Below are 16,102 nucleotides of genomic sequence, written 5' to 3'. Positions count from 1 at the left end.
CTGGTCCTCTACCATCATGCGCTCTTTGTTGAACCTGGCCAGGTAGGCTTTCAAGCTCTCGTCCTCTCTCTACTAAATGGTGAAAAGGAATGTCGTAGGGCACCTCCTTCTCCTGCTAGCTATAAAGCGCATGAGGAACTGGCGGGCCAACTCCTTGAGGTTTTCTATAGAGCCAGGTGCCAAAGAACAAAAGCAAGCTCTTGCCGATCCTCTTAAGGTTAACAGGAAGGCCCTGTGAGCCACCTCCCCAGGTAACCTGTGCAAGGTCATATGTGCCTTGAAAGTTTTGAAATGCTCAATCGGGTCTTAGGTCCCATCGTACACTTCCATGGGGGGACCCAGAAGTTTGGCAGCAGCGGGACTGCCATCACCCTCGTACTGCATGGCAAGCCCGTGCTGACAAGTAACTGATCCACTGATAACGAGCTGCCATCTTCTTCATCATCTCCTTATATTTTCCTTTAAGGTTGCACACTTCGTCTTACATGTTCTTCCTCTCTTCTTGCTCATTGTCATCTCCCTCCACATGTCTAGGTTTGTGCTATTCACTAGCACTAGGTTCTTGGTCATGCACCAAGTCCTGGATGTTGCCCTTGAGGGTCTTGTCTTCCTTGCAGAGGGCATCCACCTCGTTAATAAGCTTTTCTATGACTTGCTCCATTGCTGCTATTTTGGCCTCCATGTTTGTTGATGTCGCTTATTCTTGGTCCTGAACTATCTGAGAACGGGTTCTCGTAGGTATACGAAGGACATGTAAAGTTTTCTAGGATCCCACAGAGGCGCCACTATTAATATCGAGTTTCGTATGCCTATGGGTCGGGCTCTCAGTAGTCCGAATCTTCGATGTGGAGGGTCTACTAACAGAAAGAGGAGATCGGCAAGAGGTGGCCCTAGGGTGGCCGGGGGAGCCTCCGAAGCCTAAGTCAATAATGTCCTTAGAGATGGTGCGAGAAAGCAGGAGTTAAGTTAGAGAGATTTGTGAGTACGTAATCAGTCCCCCCCCCCCCCCAAAATTCAACGCTTGGGGGGTTCCTTTTATACCTTACCTCCAGGGCCAGGCAACCATGCCCTGCGGCTGGGTGGAGGAGTGTCCTCCTAGAGTCCCTTCCGCCACACATCATTTAATGTGGTGTGGCCTTCTGAGTGATGCATTTGATGCAGCGTGATCTCTTGAAGTGCTTTAGGGTTCAATCTCGTCAAAATGGTATGTTTCCCTCCCTTTTTCATCAGGTAGCTTCCCGTGCTCCTATAATAGAGACCTGTCGTTCAACCTGAAACCCTGAACCTAGCTTTTACCGGTCGAGAGCCCTTGACCGGGCCGCTTAGTGGCTTGATGGATACAGGTCTCTCTGTACTAGGCCTAGATCTCAAGGTCCTTTGGGCTTGGAGGAAAAAACCCCCCAACACACATGTTGACCTATAATATTTGGAAGGATAGGGTCTTGCATTTTTTTTTTTTCCCAACAAGCTTGCATTAAAATCAAAAGAGAGAATACAGAAGTGAGGATGGGTGATCCAGACAAAACCTCTTCATAGAAATTGCAGTGCATAAAACACAAAATAAAAATAAATAGACAATGATACTAATAAATTAGATAGAGCCCTTGTTAATTGACCACGCTAAGGAGAGGACCACTACAATAGCGATTATAAAATCCAACTGGTGAATTTGTCAAATGTGGTTGTGATCCGCATCCATGAAAAAGACACTACAACAGTTTGTTCGTGAGTACTTGGCTGTGTTGGATAGGGGTCTTGCTTGTCATATACATACAATTGGTTTTGGTCACTCATGCTGAATGTTTGACTTCTTTCCTTAACAAGCTACTGCAAATTATCTATTGATCACCTCTCGCCTTCCTTAACATATAGTAAATAGGTTTGCCTAGGAAAGACAATACGACATATATATATATATATTTATATATATGTCACAGTTTGAATTCTGAGACTCTACAAATCGAATTGTGTAAGCTACCATGTACGTACGAATGGATAGAGTAGAATTGGTTGGGTTAGGCAAGACTTTGTAGGAGGTCGAATTAAATCCCCAAGACTGGTCTATGGAAGCTAAGGCCTGGTTTGGATAGCAAACTCCTCCCAAGTCATCATATCTCATCTCAATATCCAAACAACTAATTTGCAAACCCAGTTTGCAAAAGGAATTAATAGGATATAAAAATGTGTTAAGAGCAAATTGTATGCTTGGCCTATGAGAGAATGAAAGTTCAAAGAGAGGTCTGTCACACAAATGTAGATGATATAGTAGATTTAATTAATATAGTGGAAATTTGAATTTCTTTTTAAAAAAAAGATAAATTTGAATAAATATAGTGGAAATATAGTAGATTTAATATTTTAAAAAAATAAATAGATAAAAGAAAGGCCTTTCATACAAGAAGATCTATGTGTAATTAAGAAATTTGAATTTATATCCGTATTATATCCGTACTGTGAGATATGATTTTAGGTGACAGTTAGTAACTCTCCGACCCATTCAGGATCTGAATGTTACTGAGCCATGCAATGAATCCTTACCAAGAGACAAACAATGAGCGGTGAAAAGGATGGCTAGTCACCATGACCGAACACTAGGAGATGAAGAGAGAGAAAATTCTTACTCACGGTGGAGAGAGAGAGAGAGAGAGAGAGAGAGAGAGAGAGAGCGTGGTTAAAGAGCATATCGAAGACCTTACCAAGAGGGGTAGATAGACCCAGTGGCTAGGGCAAACGTTGTCGGTGGTTGAGACATCCATGTGGAAGGGTTGTGCATGGCTTTGGTACTTAGGTGGCACTTGAACAAACGAAGAAACAAAAGCAAAAAAAATTCCCAACTTAACTTTCGGATTCACACTGTCTCGACATCTCGACGAGAGAAAGAACAACAGAATGCAAGGAAAAAATACCACAAATAGAAAAAGTGAATAAGAATTTCAAAATATATCTTCAAATCAAGAAGCAACAAAAGGACAAACACATTTTGAGCTACCCATCAAAAGCAACAAAAGGACAAAAACAACCGACACGGTTGCGAACAAAGCCCGTCTTTAGCGCCTCACCTCCAAAATCCCTCTTATGAATGGCCAAGAAAACGAACCAACGACTTTGAGCTTGAAACCTCATATTAGAGGTGTAATCGGATCGGTTTGGTCCCATTTTGAACAAATTTTGGCACTGAACTTGTATATATCGGTTTTGAGTTTTGAATAATCAATACCACACCAGTTACACTCCTAAACATGCACTTTCGATTTTTCCGATTCCGGTCTAATTTTTTGATTTTAATCATCTGCCATAAAAAAAACTATTGCCATGTAAAACATCTACTACAAAAATATAAAATCTTCTACTAGCTTGCAAATAGAATTTTCTACCTTGTAACACCGTAATGGCCGAAAGAATCAATTACCCTCCAAAAAATCCTAACCAAAACTTGAAATTTTCAAACATTCCCACAATCAACCCCTACCAGAATATGAATGAACTTGCCACAATGAGCACATGATCAACCTATAAGAAATGAAAATGCTACTGAATGTATGAAAAGAATACCAAAAAAAAGCTTAGTAGAATGATGAAGGTAGAAACTGAAATAAAATTGTTTTTGTATATTTGATTTCTGTGTTTCTGTACAGAAGGGCCTGCCCTTTATATATACTTACATATGTGTCACTAGCATACAAAAATCTGCAATTCGTACATCCTACCACTACCCTGCACACACTGCTTTTACAGAAATGGAAATGTAATACAAACAAAAGAACATGGTCTGGAGGTGGCCTGCACATAGGACAGAGCTTTATTCCTCAGAATTGTTCTCCCATTTCTTTACACAACTGCTTCCCTTTCTTTGCTGACCTGTCATTCAATGGTGATGCAGGTGAAGGTGACTGTGCTTCCTAGTTCTCCACCTCAGCAGATTCATTGATCTTCAACAGCCCCCCGCAAGGTGGAGAATAGATATCTGCTACTCCCATCTTGGACATACAAGAGTAAAAAGTTTGAGAGTCCAAAGCCTTGGTTAGTATGTCTGCCACTTGTGATTTGCTGGGTACATGTTCAGTGATGATGCTCCCTTCTTGTATCTTGTCTCGAATTAAGTGGCAGTCAAGCTCTATATGCTTGGTCCTCTCATGAAAGACTGGATTGGTGGCTATATACAAAGCTGATTTGTTATCACAGTATAGGAAAGCTGCTTGAGAGTGTTCAATATGCAAGTCCTCAAATAAGTATCTCATCCATGTCAATTCACAGCACACATTGGCCATGGCCCTATACTCTGCCTCTGATGAGGACCTAGAAACAACATGCTGTTTCTTGGACTTCCAAGACACTAATGATTCACCAATTAGCACACAGTAGCCTATCACAGACCTCCTGCTATCAGGGCAAGTTCCCCAGTCCGACTCACTATATCCATGTAGCTGTAGTTTTGAGTTTCTTGGATAGAATAACCCTTGGCCTGGTGCCCTCTTGATGTACCTTAAGATCTTGTGTGCTGCATGTAGATGTGGGACCCGAGGGCTATCCATGAATTGGCTTAATAACTAGACTGCATATGAAAGATCAGGCCTAGTTATTATCAAGTATAGTAATTGACCAACTAACCTTCTATACATTGTTGGTTCTGGAAGTAACTCCCCTTCCTCCTTGCTTAACTTGATGTTTTGTTCCATAGGGATCCTAGCAAGTGTAGATCCAATGGTTCCTGAATCATTTAGAATATCCAAAGCATATTTTCTCTGGCATACATGAATCCCATCCTCGGTCCTGGCCACCTCAATTCCTAGGAAGTATTTCAACTTGCCTAGGTCCTTGATTCTGAACTTTTCATGAAGGGAAGTCTTGAGATAGTTGATACTTTTAATGCAATCACCAACCACTATGATATCATCCACATATACCAATATGGCTGTGAATGAATCCTTAGTCCTTTTGGTGAACAAGCTGTAATCAGCTTTAGATTGAGTGAATCCTTGCTTAGCAATGAAATTTGAGAGCTTAGAGTACCACTGCCGTGATGTTTGTTTTAGTCCATATAGACTTTTGTTCAATTTGCACACCTTCTTGCTATCTACATTACAATACCCAGGAGGAAGTTCCATGTAGACTTCCTCATCTAAGTCACCATGCAAAAATGCATTGTTTACATCAAATTGGAAAAGTCCCCATCCCTTTATTGCTGCTACAGCTAGAAGTGTTCTGACAGTGACAAGTTTAGCCACTGGTGAGAAAGTTTCATAGTAGTCTAATCCTTCTTGTTGGGTATATCCCTTTGCTACCAACCTTGCCTTATATCTCTCCACACTCCCATCAGCTTTATACTTAACTTTATATACCCATTTGCACCCAATTGCTTCCTTATCAGGTGGTAATTTGACCAAGTCCCAAGTGTCATTTAGTTCAAGAGCTTCTATTTCAGCTTTCATAGATGTGCACCATTCAGGTGAACCTTTTGCTTCTTGATAAGTTTTAGGTTCAATTTGAGAGGTAATGGAAACAACAAAGGCTCTATGTAAATTGGAAAGTTTTTCATATGAAATATTATCACTAAGAGGGTAAGAATTACCTGATGGACTCTTGCCTTTTTGTTTGTTCAACATTTGAGATGGGTGAAGAGAATAGACCTGCTGACATATGAAATCCTGCAAATGGCAAGGTGTTCTTCGATTCCTTGTTGACCTCCTAGGCAAGTGAGTTATATTTGATGGATGGTGATGAGTGGGAAGGTCTTGAGAGCTAGTTTCTAACTCGATTTGAGGGGTGTCAGAAACTTCTTGTTCAGATATGGTATTTTGAGAATTTTCTTCTGCTTCTTGAGAAATGTTTGGAGGAGTTGTGATAGATTCTATAAAAATGGTAGGGATTTGAGTGAAGCTGATATTGCTTTGGTCTAGTTGCTCATGAGTTTTTGTGAAGGTCCCATCTTTGTAAGGGAAAACACTTTCATAGAAAATCACATTTCTAGAGATAAATATCTTCTTGGTTTTAAGTTCTAGCAAAGTGTATCCTTTAATTCCAAAAGGATATCCTATGAACACACACATTTTTGCTCTAGGGTCAAATTTATGCCTTCCATTGACAATGGTGGTGGCAAAGGCCAAGCAGCCAAAAACTTTGAGGTGCGTGTAATTTGGGGTTTTGTCAAAGAGAATTTGATATGGACTTTTGTTGCTTAGTACAGGTGAAGGTATCCTGTTTATCAAATACACAGCAGTCAAAATACAATGATTCCAATATCTTAAGGGTATTCCACTTTGAAACCTCCATGCCCTTGCTGTGTTTAAAATATGTTGGTGTTTTCTTTCCACCACAGCATTTTGTTGAGGTGTTTCAACACAGCTCCTTTGATGTATGATGCCCTTTTTGAGATAAAAATCCTTCATGTTAAACTCCCCTCCATTGTCACTTCGAATGATTTTTACTTTGGTCTCAAACTGAGTTTCTATCATAGCACAGAAACTCTGAAGTGTTGTGGTTGCATCAGATTTTAGTTTTAACATGTAAGTCCAGGTACATCTACTGAAGTCATCTACAATAGTCAAGAAATATTTTGATCCATCACTGCCAATCTCATTGCAAGGGCCCCAAATGTCGCAATGTAACAGTTCAAAACACTTTTCTGTTTTGTGTATGCTTAGAGGAAAAGGTAGTTTGTGTAGTTTGGCTAGAGGGCATATGGAGCAAGGTTTTTCATTTGGAATCTTGGAAAAATGAACTTTACCATCTATATTAGAAACTGAGTAAGAAGAATGTCCTAGTCTATAGTGCCAAACATCAAAGTTTTGTTCATTGCTGGTGACTGAAGCAGAAATAGAAAAAGAAGATAGTGGACTCATTTTGCTCAAGGCATCTAACAAGGCTGAGGGAGAGACCTCCCCTTGCAGCATGTGGTACAGCCCCTGCCTCACTTCACCCATGCCAATCGTCTTCCAAACTGAAAGGTCCTGTATGTAGCAGAAATGGGGGAAGAAAATCAAACAACAATGAAGGTTTTGAGTTAATTTTCTAGCAGAAATTAAGTTGTAAGTAAAACTAGGAACACAAATAACATTATGAAGGGTTAGAGAATTTGTGACTTTTACTGATCCCATGTGAGTAGCAGCAGCAACATCACCATTAGGTAGAGCAACAGAAAAAGAAGTTTGTGATTGGATTGATGAGAATAGTGAAGGAGAACAGATCATGTGATCTGTTGCCCCTGTATCAATGATCCAAGGCACATTCAATTTATTTGAAGGCTTGGAGTTAAAAACAGATAAGCATAATGAGGGTGTACCAGAAACTTGATGGACATTTTCATCAGAAGATGAAGAGGCAAAAATGCTTTGGACATTGTTGGCTGAGGGACCTGCTGCTGGTTTGAGCAAAGTCAGAAGCTGTGAATATTGTTCTTGGCTTAAGGACACTTGAGACCTGTCATTTTCCAAATCATGAGCAGAAGCTGAAGATGAAGTGACTTGATTTGCTGAGGGTCTGTTCCTTCCATCAAATTTGTAAGTTGGTGGATATCCATGTAGTTTAAAGCATTTATCTGCAGTATGACCTGGTATTTGACAATGAGAGCAAACTGGTTTGTTTGGGTTAGCCTTAAAGCATCATTCTAGAGAATGTCCTGTAATTTTGCAAAAGGAGCAATAGTATCGATCCCTCCTTTGTGTAGAAGTGTTTGGTTTACCACCCTCCTTGTGGTTGCCTCGAGTAAACAGTGCCACAGATTCATGGACAGATCCCTCAGTGGATATTTCCCTCCTTTTTTCTTCTTGTTGTATTATGGAATAAACCTCATTAAGACTAGGGAAGGGTTTGATTAAGAGAATTTGAGCTTTGATTCTGTTGCCCAGATGACTAACACAAGAGGGGGGTGAATTGAGTTGTATTAAAAAAATAACAATTATAAATCAAATATATAATATAAAATATAAACAAAATATGAAATAACAATAAATATAAAGAGTAAGGGTAAGAGAGAAGCAAACTCAGTATGTTAACGAGGTTCGGCCCCACTGCCTACGTCCTCGCCTCAAGCTACCCCTTGAGGATTCCCAAATTCACTATTCAGCCTCCTTCAGGTAGAGATAGAAACCTATTACACCTTTGAACAACACCGCTACAAAGGATCCGTGTAGAACACCCTCTACACTTGCAATCACCTTACACGTGGTGATTCAACTATTCCCCGTGTAGAATATTTTCTACACGCACAAGGGTTATACACACCCTTTTTCTGATACAAAAGCTGATAGTGGGTAGGTTATCAGAAAACACTCCTCAATGAATGAAATAAGAACAATACAGCGCAAACTATATCTCTCAAAATGAACAAGGATTAAGGCTCAATGCTTAGAGAAGAGAGAATGAAAGCTTTGAATGAATATTGTATGCTCTTGGTGTTGTGAATGTGAAGCTCTTAAATGATCTATTTATAGGCATATGAGACTTCATATTCAAATTTAAAAAGATTCACATGTCAAAGACAACATCATTCATTTTTTCAAAAAATTCAAATAAAAGGTTCTTCTTTTTCAATTGTCAAAGACAACATCATTCACTTTTTCAAACAAATCAAACCTAATCTTTTACTTTTGGCATATGACAAAATGAGCACACTTTTCCTTTTCAAAAAATTCAAACCTAATCTTTTACTTTTTGCATATGACAAAATGAGCACACTTTACTTTTCAAATTTTTCAAACAAAATCATCTACCTTTTGTATAAGTCTAAAAAAGCAACAATTACTTTTGAAAATATTCAAATAAAACATGCACATGTGAAAGATGACTATCAATCATCTTTAATATTTTCAAAGTTCAACCCTTTAATCAAGGCATGCACATGCAAAAGATGACAATCAATCATCTTTCAAAATTTTCAAATTTAATTTTCAAAAATATTCATGCACATGTGGAAAATGTATTTTAATGCTTTATGATAAAATATTAATTTTGAGCATTAATCCTAATTTCGAATTTTGAAAGATTTACAACATTACTCTATGACTTTAATGTGAACTTGTTTCCTTCTTGCTCATGCTTGGTTCTTTGATGTGCTTGATTCCATTGTGTGAACAACTTGAGCTTGAAACTCCTTTATTCTTTGAATTCATTTGTTATCATCAAAATCCATGTGTAGATTTATAATCCCATGAAACTTGAAATCTTGGGTTCAACAGATTCCCTTATAGGAATCATTCAAACCCATTAGGAATTTCATAACCCAATCCCTTTGTTGGTTTTGTACAACAGTTTTCAAGCCTCTACAGCTGCAACTTGGAATTGTCTCATAGTTCAAAAGCTCATCAAGTAAAGTTTTGAGTTTGGAGAAGTAAACACTTACAACATCTTGGTTTTGCATCAGCATAGTTACAGCTTGTTTGATCTCAAAAATTCGAGGTGCATTTTGTTGTGCAAAACGTTGCTCCAACTCAAGCCAAAGTTCATGTGTTGTTTCTGCATATACTGTGCTGCACTTGATATCAAGAGCCATGGTGTTTTGCATCCAAGTGATTACAACATCATTGCAACGCAGCCAATGTTCCATGAGAGGGTCATTTGGGTCAGTTGGCTCACATAAACTTCCATCAATGAAGCCAAGCTTATTTTTTATTCTTAAAGCTCTTTTCATTGATCGAGCCCATGAGTAATAGTTACTGGCATCCAAGCTATGAGTAACAAGCATGGAGCCAGTCCCATCATTTGTACCAATGTAGTATGGACTGCTTGGATGAGCAGGGTCTTTGGTTGGGTTTGAGTTTTGGTTTTGGTTGTGACTTTCTGAGTTGTGTTCCTCCATAGCCTAAGCTCTGATACCATATAAGAAATGAAAATGCTACTGAATGTATGAAAAGAATACCAAAAAAAAGCTTAGTAGAATGATGAAGGTAGAAACTGAAATAAAATTGTTTTTGTATATTTGATTTCTGTGTTTCTGTACAGAAGGGCCTGCCCTTTATATATACTTACATATGTGTCACTAGCATACAAAAATCTGCAATTCGTACATCCTACCACTACCCTGCACACACTGCTTTTACAGAAATGGAAATGTAATACAAACAAAAGAACATGGTCTAGAGGTGGCCTGCACATAGGACAGAGCTTTATTCCTCAGAATTGTTCTCCCATTTCTTTACACGACTGCTTCCCTTTCTTTGCTGACCTGCCATTCAATGGTGATGCAGGTGAAGGTGACTGTGCTTCCTGGTTCTCCACCTCAGCAGCTTCATTGATCTTCAACACAACCGCAAAAACTAGAAATGAAATCCCATTATTACTAATTATTTTACATCATCACAACCTTAAAACTCCAAAAATTAAAAAGAAAAGCAAAAGACTACATATAATGTTACTTCGCACATTCTACCCGCATACTCTATATGCATACCATAAATTGAACAAAACCCTATAAATTACTCAACAAGATCGTTATAAAAAATAAAAACAAAAAAAAATCCCAATCGTTTGCAAAAACCAATACCATAGTTGCACAAGAAGTTCAAAACACCCATTGAAAACCTTAAAATTCTTGATCAATGACCAAAAATACAAAGGACTAGAAGGAAAGAACAACTTACCACATGATGCCTCTCTCCTTGAGGGTGTATGGCCCGCTCTTGAGGGAGTGATCAAAATGGCTACGGACCATGTGCTTGCTTGTGCCACTCTGATCCAGAAGAGTGAGCTCGAACAGGGCTCGAACATATGTCGGTTCCCTCGCTGGCAAGCGCGATGAAGATGGAGATGTAGGTGGAATTGTCCTCGGGCTTCTTTCCATCTGGGTAGAAATAGATGGCCCACTAGTAGCCTCCCATGGTGAAGTTGTCGTTTGCAATGTGCTTGCTGATGCCAATCCCTTTGGCTAGCGAGTAACCTTTGATCATGAAGTTGTGGGACCTGTTATAGGTGACGATGTGAGAGAGGGGCTGTGAGTGAGAGAGGGCTGCGAAGATTGGGAGAGACTCAGAGAGGTAGAGCAGAGATGAGAGAGGGTCGGGGAGGAGGGGAGGAGTTAACCTTAAGCCCCAACTAATTAAAACAGCGTCATTTACTTCCCTAAAAACAACGTTGTTTTAATTAATTGGAGCTAATATATCCACCCCATTAAAGGACTCCATTTGGCCTTTGGGACAATATATATAGTATATATAGTAAATATTTTATATATATACTAACTATACATTTTACTATTATAGTGATAATAACTATATATTATGTTATTTGATTATTATGAGTAATAGGATTTTAAAATTTAATCTTATATTAATTAGCAATTTAGCATATAATATAAATTTATTTTATATTATAGAATATAAAATATATATGTATATACGGACCGGTCTGGTCTGATGCAAGAAAAGAAAAAATTGAAACTAGACCGGTTCGGTCCAGTTTAGGTTGGTTCACCAGTTCATCTATTTTAACTTTCACTCTTATCTCCCGTCAACCGACAAATACATCTCTTTATCCTCACAACACATCATACCAACACATTGTAGAATGCAAAAAGGGTGTCGATTTGGTCTTCAAAAGATAAAATAATCCATTGCAAATGAACGGAAAAGAGAACTAAGCCCCTACTAGGTCTGAAACTAACTAAATTGAAAATACTTAAAAAAATATAACAACCACCTAAACAGGGGCAAGAATGTAAACATGCGAATAAAACAAAGCCAATCACAAGGATAAAACGAGACAATGAAAAACATAGTGACAAAATTAGAAACTAAAATTTAGAAGAAAAAAAAAAAACCCTGTTAATAGATGAATAGACTCTTTTATAATAGAGAATAAATTAACGTGGTTAATGTATTGAAAAGGAGGAGGATAGGTGAAATAGCACAATCCCTTATCGTTAGGGGAGAGTGGACCAGACCAATTTCCTGCCTGGTCCGATCCAAAAATTGGAGGACCAAATCCATTCAGTCCGGTCTGCGGTCCAAGGAGTTTTCACCTCAAACCGAACCGAATGAAATTTTTTTTTTAAAATTATATATATTATTTATATAAATAATTGTATAAATTAATTATGTATATCACAATATTACATAAGTATTATATTCTTTAATGTATAACTATAATATATAGTACTAGTATATATTAATATATTAACATATTATAAGAGTTATAGTATAAATTATAGAATATGTATATATTTATAATAGTAGTAGTATAGTTAACTTAATATGTTAGTATTAAATCACTATAACTACATAGAGTATTATTTATATAGTATTTAATATAACTACATAGAGTATTAGTAATAAGAATATTACTATTATTTAATATAGTATTACATAGTGTCATGGAGGATTAATAAATGTGTGGGGTTTGAAGAGATATAGTAATACTAGTGTATTACATTAGTATTACTATTATTACATATAGTTATTATTTATAGCATTAGTACTAGTGTATTATTAGTTATAGTAAATAAGTTAATAACTATTACTAATTTACTATATACTAATAGACTAATAGTATTAGCGTATTACTAATATATATATAATAGTATACTATATGTATATATATTAAATATATCACAATATAATTACATAAGTATTAAACAAAATGTCTTTAGATAAAAAAAAAATTTAAAAACAGTTTAAGGTGGACAGAACAGATTGACCGGATTGGACCGATCTGGTCCTTAAAGAGTTCGGTCCGATCTAGGATGAAAAAACTATTAACCGAATAGGTCCAATCCAATTCACAAAACCTTCCTAAACAAGAACGGACCGGACCTAACCAAACTCCCCCGACATATCATCATGGATCATTGACCAACCATAACGGACGAGTAGATTTGGAGCCATAAGCTATGGGTGGAAGAAATTCAACAATGGTGGGAATGATGCTGGAATTATGAGACATAAGTTGGAGTCATGCCAAAAGGGTCTACAAGTGGCAACAAGGAAATAAGCTAGTCAACCACAAGGCCACCAAACAAGCCTTAGACCAGATTAGACACATCCAACAAACTGGTATTGGCTCACATATCCCTTCCATGATTCAAATACAGAAAGAAGTGGAAAACTCAATGGTTGCAAAGGAGCGAAAATGGTGTTAGAGGGCCAAGCAGTACTAGCTACAGTTTGGGGATAGAAATACATGCTACTTCCACCTACAAGCATCTCAAAGAAGAAAGACAAATGCTATCAAAAGTGTTGAGGACCCACAAGGGAGGACAGTTGCTGAGTAGGAAGAAATAGGGGAGGTATTCAAGGGTTACTTCTCTTCCATCTTTACTACATCTAGCCCATCTGGTTTTGAAGCATGTATGGGTGTAATGAACTCTAAAATGAATTATGAGATGAAACAATGGCTCATGCACCCTTTCACCAAGGAAGAGATAAGAGATTCAGCTTTCCAAATGAACCCATTAGGATCTCTAGGTCCTGATGGGTTCCCTGCCAATTTTTTTCAGAAACATTGGGAGGTGGTGGGTGAAGAAATATGTCAATTTGCTCTTCAGGTCCTCAATCATGATGGGTCTCTTCGGGAGATTAATGACACTTATATATCACTCATTCCAAAAGTAACAAATCCAAAGAAAGTTGGTGAATACAAACCCATTAGCTTATGCAATGTAATTTACAAAATTGTTTATAAAACCATTGCCAATAGGTTGAAAGGAATACTGCATAGACTCATATCCTTGAATCAAAGTGCTTTTGTGCCTAATAGACTCATTTCAGATAATGTTCTAGTTGCATACGAAGCCTTACACTCAATGAAATCAAGGATGACAGGCAAAAAAGGATGTTTGGCCTTAAAACTAGATATGAGTAAGGCATATGATAGAGTAGAATGGAGCTTTGTCAAAATAGTCATGACAAAGATGGAATTTCCCCTTCACTGGATTAATCTCATCCAATCATGTCTCAATTCAGTATCATACTCAATCCTAGTTAATGGGGAACCAGAAAGGCAATTTAGGCCTTCTAGAGGCCTTAGACAAGGTGATCATGTGTCCCCTTACATCTTCATTATGTGTGCTGAAGCTCTCACTGCCTTATTGAATCAAGCAGAACAATCTGACCTGATAACACCTACACCAATATGAAGAGGCCCCATCTCAGTCAACCATCTTTTCTTCGCGGATGATAGTCTTCTTTTCTGTTAAGCAACCCCTTAAGAGCTCCTTACTATGCTTAACATCCTTTCTACTTATGAGAAGGCTTCAAGCCAAGTGCTCAATAAAGAAAAGTCCACTATTTTCTTTAGCAAAAATACCAAACAAGATGTTAAGCACCAAATTTTGAAGCTGGTAGGGGTCAATTCTTGTAGCAATTTCAAAAGATATTTGGGGTTACCAACACTAGTGGGCAGAAGAAAAGTTGTAGAATTCCTTAACCTTATTGACAGAACATGGGCCAATGTGACTAATTGGAAATCAAAATTCCTATCTGCAGCAGGTAAAGAAGTTCTCCTCAAAGCAGTGTTGCAGGCCATACCTACCTATTCCATGGGGATCTTTCTGCTTCCAAGTTCAATAACAAGAAGGCTAAATCAACTTCTAGGGAAGTTCTGGTGGGGCTACAATGAGGAAACCTCGAAGATTCAATAGGTCAAATGGAAATAGATTAGTCATGGTAAAAATAGTGGAGGACTTGGTTTTAGAGATTTCAGGAGTTTCAACTTAGCTTTACTCTCAAAATAAGGGTGGAGAATCCTTCAAAATCCAACATCTCTAATTGCAAGGATCCTCAAACAGAAGCCCTCCATGGAAAAGCTTTCATGCACCCCCACAAGAGTATTCCAGAGGGCAATAGAGGAGTTCACAGCTCACAAAGAATCTCTTACAGCATCAAGAGGAGACCATGAGAAGGCACCAATAGTCATCCAAAGATGGAAGAAGCCTGAGAAGAACTAGTTCAAACTAATCTAGGATGTAGCAGTCAAAGAAAAGGAGGGGCGAATTGGCATAGGAGTAATTGTCAGAGATTTTCAAGGACAAATCATAGGTACTCTCTGTGCCCAAAGGCCTCTCAAAGGTTGTTCCTCGGATGCTGAAGCTTATGGACTACTTATGGCTGCAGTTTTTTACAAAGAACTTGGTCTGAAAAAAGTCTATCTAGAGGGTGACTCAAAGCATGGAGTGGACTTATTGTTAAGCAAAGGTCTGGACTGGAGTTTGTGAGGCTGCTTGATTGAAGATGCACGACAAGTGTTAAACTCAAATACCAAGTGGACAGCTTCTCACATCAAGAGGGAAACAAATAAGGCTGCCCACTAACTAGCAAAAGCTGCTTTTGAGGAAGTCGAAGATGTCTATGATATTGAAACATGTCCTTCATGTATTAAGTATATTTTGATTTCAGAATTGATGTAATCTCTTGTACTCTCTATGCTTATTTACCATAGAGTATGATGTTGGTTAATGATATCCTGATTAATGAGATCAGTTTTTTTTTTTTAAAAAAAAAAAAATAGATTTGGAGCCTTCCAACAATTGGAGCTAGCGCCACGTGTTTATCGCTTTCTTTCTGACTTTTTGACTTTTTGCCGGAGCTATAGAATGAAAAATATCTGTCCCTCGTCACGATTTTTCAAAAAATAAAATGATTTTAAAAGCAACAACATTAACTTTCTTAAATTCGATTATTTTCAAGTCTCATTAAATAATACTTTATATATACATACATATATGTATATATTTACTTTTTTTTTTTTTTATGAAAGGATCTATATATATTTTACAAACTCGTTGAACAGACCACAAATGTGGAAGACTTTGTACCAACTAGTATAGACATTGTCTTATAATTTATTTTAGAATAATAATCAATAATAAGATACAATGTCAATTAAATTTAAACAATGGTTTAATATTATCTTTCTTCTCGACGATATCAAAATATCTTTTTATAAATTCATATTAATAGATACTGATTTAATCATTATATGTGAGATTTATTGCAATTTAATTGAATTTTGATAGAATGAATATATATAATCACCTTATCAGTAACTTAATAGTATGTAATAATATATTTTAATGAGTTAAACTCTAAAAAAATTATTTAAAATACAACCTATATTCAGCAAAGTTAAGACATCAAAATTCACCCATAAAAAATATTAAAAAAAAAAGACAACAAAA

The sequence above is a fragment of the Carya illinoinensis genome, chromosome 6, assembly GCF_018687715.1.
Source record: "Carya illinoinensis cultivar Pawnee chromosome 6, C.illinoinensisPawnee_v1, whole genome shotgun sequence".
NCBI classification, from domain to species: domain Eukaryota; kingdom Viridiplantae; phylum Streptophyta; class Magnoliopsida; order Fagales; family Juglandaceae; genus Carya; species Carya illinoinensis.
Note: the sequence above shows the minus strand (reverse complement) of the source record.